The sequence below is a fragment of the Triturus cristatus genome, chromosome 4_2, assembly GCF_964204655.1.
Source record: "Triturus cristatus chromosome 4_2, aTriCri1.1, whole genome shotgun sequence".
Taxonomy (NCBI): Eukaryota; Metazoa; Chordata; class Amphibia; order Caudata; family Salamandridae; genus Triturus; species Triturus cristatus.
The window spans coordinates 614,027,897-614,036,222 of record NC_140586.1 but is presented as its reverse complement, the minus strand read 5'-3'; the positions used below and the strand labels follow the sequence as shown (position 1 = coordinate 614,036,222).

At 47.3% G+C, this 8,326-nt stretch overlaps 1 pseudogene; it reads left to right on the top strand.

Moving 5' to 3' along the window:
* The first annotated feature begins 1,307 nt into the window (after window positions 1-1,307).
* On the top strand, window positions 1,308-7,302 carry LOC146834749 (transmembrane protein 183 pseudogene; annotated as a pseudogene).
* The last annotated feature ends 1,024 nt before the right edge of the window (window positions 7,303-8,326 follow it).

Genomic DNA, 8,326 nt, shown 5'->3' with positions numbered 1-8,326 from the left:
AAGTTTCAGGTATCTAGGTACTACACGACAACAGTTGCATTGGTCAGGGAAGCTGTATGGGACATTGCATATTACTGGCCGGGTTGAGATGACGGGGTGCGTAGTAGTGCCACGGCAAGTACAGAAATGGCTAGTGGTTAGGTGGAAGGAGAAAGTTTAGCGGTTGGCGGGGGGCAGATAAATGCTGGTGTCAGCGTTTTTCATTTTATTAGTTGCACACAGAGCGACCTCTGCCCGCAAGTGACAAACACCACGACAATTTACCCAGTTGGGGGAGCGAGGGGGGGGAGGTGTGTGAAGTCCCTGATAGGGATGATGCGCGACTGAGTTGTGGGTGGTCTGCTGTGGGAGGGGGAGGGGAGGGTAGGATTGGGAACCTGTTTTTGTTCCCTAAGTTGGGGAGGGTAGAGTTGTTGTTGCAAGAGGTACAGTATAAATGTCAGTCACAGGCTATAGGGTGTTCTTCGCTGCGTAATAGAATCAATGCAATGTCAGGAGCAATCGCTGACCAGAGACCACTAGACTCCCTCAGACCGCTATTGTGGAACGTGAGGGGCCTGAATGACCATTGTAAACTGCGGAAAGTACTGCAATATTTAAACAGACCTAAGATAGATGTGGCCCTGTTACAAGAGACGCACCTCCCTCAGCAAAGTCCAATGATTCGTACCAGGGGCATTGAGGGTAATACCAATACGGCAGGATTCACGTCACACGCTAGAGGGGTAATGACATGGGTGAACCCTAGAACTGACTATACACTACAATAAATGAAGGCAGACATGGGTGGGAGGTTCGTGATCTCCAGATGTCAGGGTCTAGGACTGGATCTTTTACTGGTTAATGTATATGGCCTGAACTACGACTGCCCGGAGTTCTTTGCTGCGTTAGCTAACATAATGAGTGAATGTGGGATACTGCACATGGTATGGGGATGGGATTTTAACTTTGTAAGGAACCCGAGCTTAGATAGATCAGGGGGACCAATCAGGAAGCCGGCATCAGCAGCTAGAGCTATGGAAAGGGTACTGATTAGTCAAGGCCTCAAAGATGTTTGGAGGGTACTTCACCCGCTAGAAGGAGGTTTCACACACTACTCAGCCTATTAAAATCTGCACACCCGAATAGATTACTGGCTGGCATCAATACCACTCATCCCACAAATACGTGCATGTCAGGTTTTACCACGCACACTGTTGGACCACTCCCCGCTCCTTGTGGTCTTGGCCACTCCCAAGAAGACAATCCCTCCATTTTCATAGCGATTCCCCCCTTATTCATTGTTAGGCCCTCTTTTCAAAGAAACGATGGCTGAAGCCATCGAAACATTTTTAGCTAACAATATTGGGACAGTAAACAGTTTTCAGATGGTATGGGAAGCCTTCAAGGTGTATATTAGAGGGGTGGCCATGGCCAAACACTCAGGGGTACTCCGCGACATCCGCCAGAGACTGGCAGCTCTGGAGCGACAATTGGGTGAGTTGGAATCAAGGCAGACGTCAAGGGCAGATGGGGAGCAAGTGGAATTAATGAAACAGTTATTGGAGGAATACCAGGAGGTAGCGGACAGTGAAGTGAAACACCTGGGGAAATACGCTACAGCACGAGTATACAGAGAGGGGGACAGACCTGGATCAGTTCTGGCTAACCTGTTGAAAGCCAAACGTGATAAAACCTTAATTACGACAATCAGATCCGAAGAGGGCGACCTCCTCACTGAGGAAGTAGAGATAGCTAATAGATTTAAACAATACTACTCGGAACTATACGCCTCACGTCTATCGGACATGGACGGGGAAATACTTGTTTACCTGGAACATATCAAGCTGCCCTTTTTGTCTAACTCGCGTAGAGAGTTCCTTGCCCTCCCCATCGAAAAAGATGAGATTTTGGAAGCGCTGTCGGGAATGAGGGTGAACAGTGCCCCAGGATCGGATGGCCTCACTGTGAACTTTTATAAGACCTTCATAGATTTATTGCTCGCGGAATTATTCGACATGTGTGTTACGGGACAGATGCCACAAACGATGAGGGAAACTATGATAGTTGCAATTCCCAAAACAGGTAAACCACGGGAGGAGTGTGGGTCATATAGGCCGCTTTCCTTGCTGAACGTTGACGCCAAATTGTTTGCAAAAGTTTTGGCGACTCGACTGGCACTGCTGACTCCGTATCTGGTGGCTTCGGAACAGGCGTGATTCGTGCCTGATAGAAGCCTCACATACAATCTTCGCACGGTCTTTGGCACAATACAACATGTTCGACACGATACAAAGGCAATAGCGTCTTCTTAGATATGGAGAAAGCTTTCGACTCGGTGGAGTGGCCCTTTATGAGGCAAGTCTTGACCAGAATGGGACTCGGCCCAGTATTTTTACAACTGATAGGGGTGCTACATAACGCTCCCATGGCGTGTATCAGGCTGGGAACCTTGGTCACCCTATTCTCATTACCAGAGGTACTAGGCAGGGCTGTCCTCTGTCACCGTTGCTATATGCACTGGTGGCAGAGCCCTTGGCAGGCGCACTTAGGGAATATCATGGCCACAGAGAGGTGATTTTCCCTAACTACAAAATAGTGCTGTCAACTTATGCAGATGATACCCTTCTCTATGTGAGAGATCCCGAAAACAATCTATCCTCAGTCTTGCATGAAGCAGTGAGGTTCGAGATGGAATATCCATTATGGTGGTCGGACGACTCGGTTATGTATCTTGGCATTAGACTACACACGGATTTGGACATTGTCTTTCGCGAAAATTATGGAACTGCGGTGGCCAAGTTAGAAGACGATGTAGAAACATGGATTGGATTGCTGCTATCGTTGCTCGGCAGGGCCTCTATCATGAAGATTGGAGTGCTACCTAGATTTGTCTTTTTCTTCACAAACACCGATAGCTCTGCCGCGTTCTTTTTTTGCCCGGGTAAATAAATCATTAGTGCGGTTAGCTTGGGCGGGCAAACAAGCGCGAGTACAATGGCGGGTACTCACATTACCATATCACCTGGGGGGACTGGGTGCATCTCACAGAGCAGCACAGGCTATGCAAGCGCATAGCTGGGTCCACGGCGCGGATAACATCCCGTACCTCCGGCTCGATAGGTTGTTTGCTGACCCACTCCCTCTCCCTGCTGTCATATTCGAACCTGGTGGATCGCAGAACAGGCTTACTGGATTCATTAAACTCGACCCGGCACGCCTGGCACAGCTTACTACAACTAAGAGCGGGAAGCGTTGTTATATTCCTCTGCAGGGACGGAGGGGTTATCAGAGCAGCAAGCGCTGGGTATTCACAAGATGGGAGATCTGTTTGCAGAAGGGGTCGTCATAACTAGTGCCGAAGTCATGAATTCCGCTGAAGCACCCACTGTGCTTCAAAGCTTTCAGTTCCACAGAGTGCACAGTGCGCTTAGACAACAGCTGGGGGACGACTTAAATAAACATCCTGAAGTGCAAGAACTAACATACCTGATCAAAACTAAATCCCCTTGCAAGCTTGTCTCCAATATCTATAGATTGGCAATGTCACAGAGAGCTATCCAGTTTACCAAAGCTAGATTGGCCTGACAGCGCGACTTGGAAACAGCTATTGATGATGCCATGTGGACCTACTGCTGCACTAACACAAAACGCATATCTCTGCGTGGGAAACATAGATTGATACATTTTAAATATATTAACAGAGTGTATTATACACCTGGAAGATTACAGAGGTACGGTCTGAGGGAGGACGCGACCTGCAACAGATGCCGAGCTACTTCAGCGGATTTCATGCATGTAGCGTGGAGTTGCCCTGGTGTATACCGATTCTGGGAAAATATATTTCATGAGATTAGTGCAATAGCTGAGTTGGAGATCCCTCCTGACCCAGCACTGGCGCTGCTAAGCTATTCTAAACTACAGAGGGCAGCTCGTAGACTGGTGGATTTAGGGCTGCTGATGGCTAAGCGCAGAGTAGCAATGTGCTGGTTGAGGGGCCCCTTACACACAGTAACACAGTGGTCGCACGATGTACTTTACTGCTGCACACAATCTGAGAGCTTTAGCGAATTGCTCCCTCCAAGGAGCTGAAAAAAGAATTTCTGGGGGCTATACACCACATATTTGAAAGACAAGGGAGAGAGAACAGCGGCAGCGGGAAAGGAAGTGGGACACAATCCCATAGCTCCTTAGCAGATAGGAAAGGCTTTTGGTCTCAGTAATCTCCATCCGTAAGGGAAAGCGTCAAGTGCTGAGAGAGTGACTAGGTCCAAGCAATAAGTGGGCACTAGAGGGCAGTCATGGTAGCGGGGGGAGGAAGTCAGAATGGTGGAGCGACAGGCATAGGATGTCATCACTGCGCAGTGGAGCAACTAACGAGAGCTCTGAAGATGGTTGGCTGGCCTAACACCTCTTTGTTTGGTTGTTATTTTAAAGAAAAAATTGTATTTTTTTTAATATATAGTTCAGATGCTGACACATGTCAGTTTCGCCTAGTATCGTATTCAGTTACGCGACCTATAAGAATTACGCTGCCCGGCCTCCGGGATGTGGGTAAAAGAGCTGTGAAATACGCTTTAAATATGAACGCCGCCGGCCCCCAGGATGTAGGCGTCCGGCTGTGTTTGACAGTGACATCTCTCGCAATAAAAAAAAAAAAAAGTAGACTGCTTCACTCAGCCTCACTTACGCTTAACCCGGTAATTATTGCACGCTTGCATAATAATACCATACTTCAGCCTTGGAAATCGTTCCCTGAAGTCATCCAGCCAACATCCCACCTCACTCAGCAACAGCATAAAGTTGGGTGCACAGTAATGCCAATTTACTATCTTAATACACGATCCTTAGTTAGACACCAGCTAGAAATTTTCACTCTCTTAGCCTCAGAAAAGCCTGACATTTTCTTGCTCACCGAAACCTGGCTTACTCTCGAATCCTCACCCGACATCCTGGCGGCACTACCCAATGAATATTATATTCTCCAAACTAATCGCCAGCCAGGCAAAATGGGCGGCGGTGTAGCAGCCATCATCCATCAGGATTTTAAATTTACTGCTCTTCCCCAACTCTGCCTTCCCGCAGTAGATAACATTGTAATAAAATTTTAGTCTGACTTGACCCCCTTCATATGCGTTCTACTTTACAGGTCGCCACAGCACATGTCCCTTTTTCCTCACTTGTTGGGGGAACAAATAGCAAACCTGGTAACTAACCATGCCAGAATCCTGCTGGTAGGCGACCTCAATTACTGGGCCCACGACAATCAAGGACGGCCGCAATCTGCTTAGCTGACTGATCTATTGAACAACTTAAACCTCCCTCAACAGGCCTCCTCAACAACACACATAAAAGGGCATATTCTCGACCAAATCTGGACCATCAACCTGGTGATTTCTGCAATATCCATCACGACTTGCCTATGGTTAGACCACCACCTGCTAAAATTCCCCTTAAAGAACCCTGTCACCAGTTAAACTCCCACCAATAGTGGGGGACTGGCAAGAAAATGGAATGCTATTGGTATGAACGACTTCCATACCACACTGGCAAACACAGCTCCCAACTCCATATCCGATGTCAATCTCCACGAGTAAACCATCTCAGCTTGGCTGTTAGCAGCCAGCAATAGACACGCCCCATTTAAAAAACTTAGACTAATACTCCGCTTTGAGGCTCAGAGGTGGTTTTCCCCTGAATTAAAACTACAAAAACTCACCCTCCGTCAATTGGAAAGAAAGTGGAGACGGAACTACTCACAAGAAGAGAAAATCACTTACTTAACTGCTATGAGGGAATATAAAAAGGTGATCCTCACAGCCAAAGCAGCAAATTTTTCCACTAGAATTTGAACCTCTAACAACAAAACCAAGGGAATATTTGCAATTGTAGGCGAACTGTCTAACCCAGAGTCCTAAGTAAGCCCACACCGTCTTAGGCCCTCTGTGACTCTCTGAAATTGACAAAATTGCCTCCATCAAAGACAGCATTCCCACACACACTCCTCAAGTAATCTTCCTTCTGATGCCCACAAATCCTTACCCCCTTGAATCCTTCCCGTCCATTGACACCCAGACCTTTCATGATCTGCTATCCAAAGTCAGATCTGGATCTCCCATGGATCATTGTCCACCACACATTTTAAAAGCTTCTTTCACTACCTCACCTGAACCTGTGCTTGCCCTCTTGAACATCTCCTTATCTCAGGGTAGTGTCCATAAAGCTTTCAAAGAGGCAATAGTGGTACCCCTATTGAAGAAACCTGGGGCTGATCCCCAAACGCTGTCAAACTACAGCCCCATCTCCCTGCTCCCATACATACAATTGTAAGATCAAGCATGGCGGCGGAGGCAAGAGGTGCCCCGTTCTTTTCTCGTTCATTGAACTGCAGTGAGCCTAAATACCGTGTGCCATGTTACAGTGGCGGATTATGCCAATTCTGATCCTGCTGTGGGGAAGTCTGGTCGTGTTGGGAAAGCTGTGGCCAATGCAATTCAAAAAGAAGGGAAATCACTTTGCGGTTTGAAAGCATCTCTCGTACCAGTGGAGGAAGATCTTTCATCCATTATTGTGAATGGAGAGTGCGAAAATGACAATAACGTGGCAGAAATGTGAAAGAAGGTATTAGCAGCAGGGAAAAAGAAAAGGAGCAAGAGAAATGAAGAAACCTTACACAGCAACATTGGAGATGACTATCCCATAGACATTTGGCTGATGCTTGCCTCCTATATATGCCCAGAAGATATCGTGAAATTTGCTCTTATTTGTAAGAATGCCTGGACTGTTACTTGCACTGCAGCATTTTGGATGAGATTGTACAAAAGGCACTATCAAACTACTGCTCTGCTTCCAGTCTGCTTGAGGCCAGAGTGCATTGAAAAACTGCGATGTCTGCGAGCCTGTGTGATCCGTTCATTGTACCATATGTATGAGCCATTTACTTCTCGACTGGCAAAAAGTCCTATAATCCCAGAATCGACTCCTAGCAACTTAGCTTATTCTAAATGTTTACTTTTCTGGTGCAGAAAGACTATTGGGATTCGGCAAGAACCAATGTGGGAGTTTAACTTCAAGTTCCAAAAGCAGTTTTCTAGATCCAAGAAGAACAGTCATCCTGTACTGCGTCCTCCTTCTAGATATGAGGAAGTGCAAACTAACCCAGATCAGGACTGCTGCCTGCTGCAAGTCACCACCCTCAATTTTATATTTATACCAGTTGTCATGGGCATGACATTATCCTGTCTATCCCTGTTCTTTTTGAATCTTGTAACTCGTCCGGTGGAACCCGAACCACATGGCCGATTCCCAGTGGAGCTGCACTGACAGCTATAGGGGAGACTGGCCCTGGAACACCGCTTTGGCCATCACATACCCAGCCGGACTTCAGACATTTGTCTCACCTTTTTCTCTGTCGATGTCTCCTCCAATGGACTCCCAGCTCCCCCTGTTCTTTTTGAATCTTGAAACTCATCCGGCAGAGCCCAAACCGCATGGCCGATTCCCGGTGGAGTTGCACCGACAGCTATAGGGGAGATTGGCCGTGGCACACCGCTTTGGCCGTCACCTACCCAGCCGGACTTCGGACATATGTCTCGCCTTTTTCTCTGCCGCTGTCTCCTTCCAATGGACTCCCAGATTCCCCTGTTCTTTTTTAATCCTGACACTCATCCTGGCAATAACACCTTTATTGAATTTGTAATATTTCTGTAATTAATGTGAACATTTCTGTAACTGGTAAGACGCTGTTTCCTTATGTAAAGCACTCTGATACCTCTGGATCTAGCTAGCGCTATATAAAACTCTCTAAATAAAATAAATACAAACAAATACTTAGCTAATGTGCTGTAGGCCCATGTGGCGAAATGTCTGTCTAGCTTCCTGGAACAATCCAAATTTCTTGACCCACACCAAGCTGGGTTTCGCCCCGCCCACTCCACGGAAATGGTGATCTTAGCAGTACTGGACTCCCTACGGGAAAAGGCTGCCAGAGGTACGCCCCAGGCCCTTGTGCTGTTAGACCTCTCGGCCGCCTTTGACACGGTCGACTATGGTATATTGGTCGACTGTGTCAGAGAGGCAGGGATTCAGAACCCAGCCCTCAGCTGGATCAACTCCTTCCTGAATGACCGCTCCCAGGCAGTGCGTGTGGCCAGTTCACGGCACGTAAATTAAAAACTACGTGCGGGGTCCCACAGGGCTCGTCGCTCTCCCCGCACCTGTTTAACCTTTACCTTCTCCTACTGATCAGATCTCTAAAGGAAAGGAAAGTGGTCATCTTTAACTATGCCGTCGACCTTCAACTGTTGTTCACAATTGACAATTCACCCCAGTCTATATCTGAGTTTCA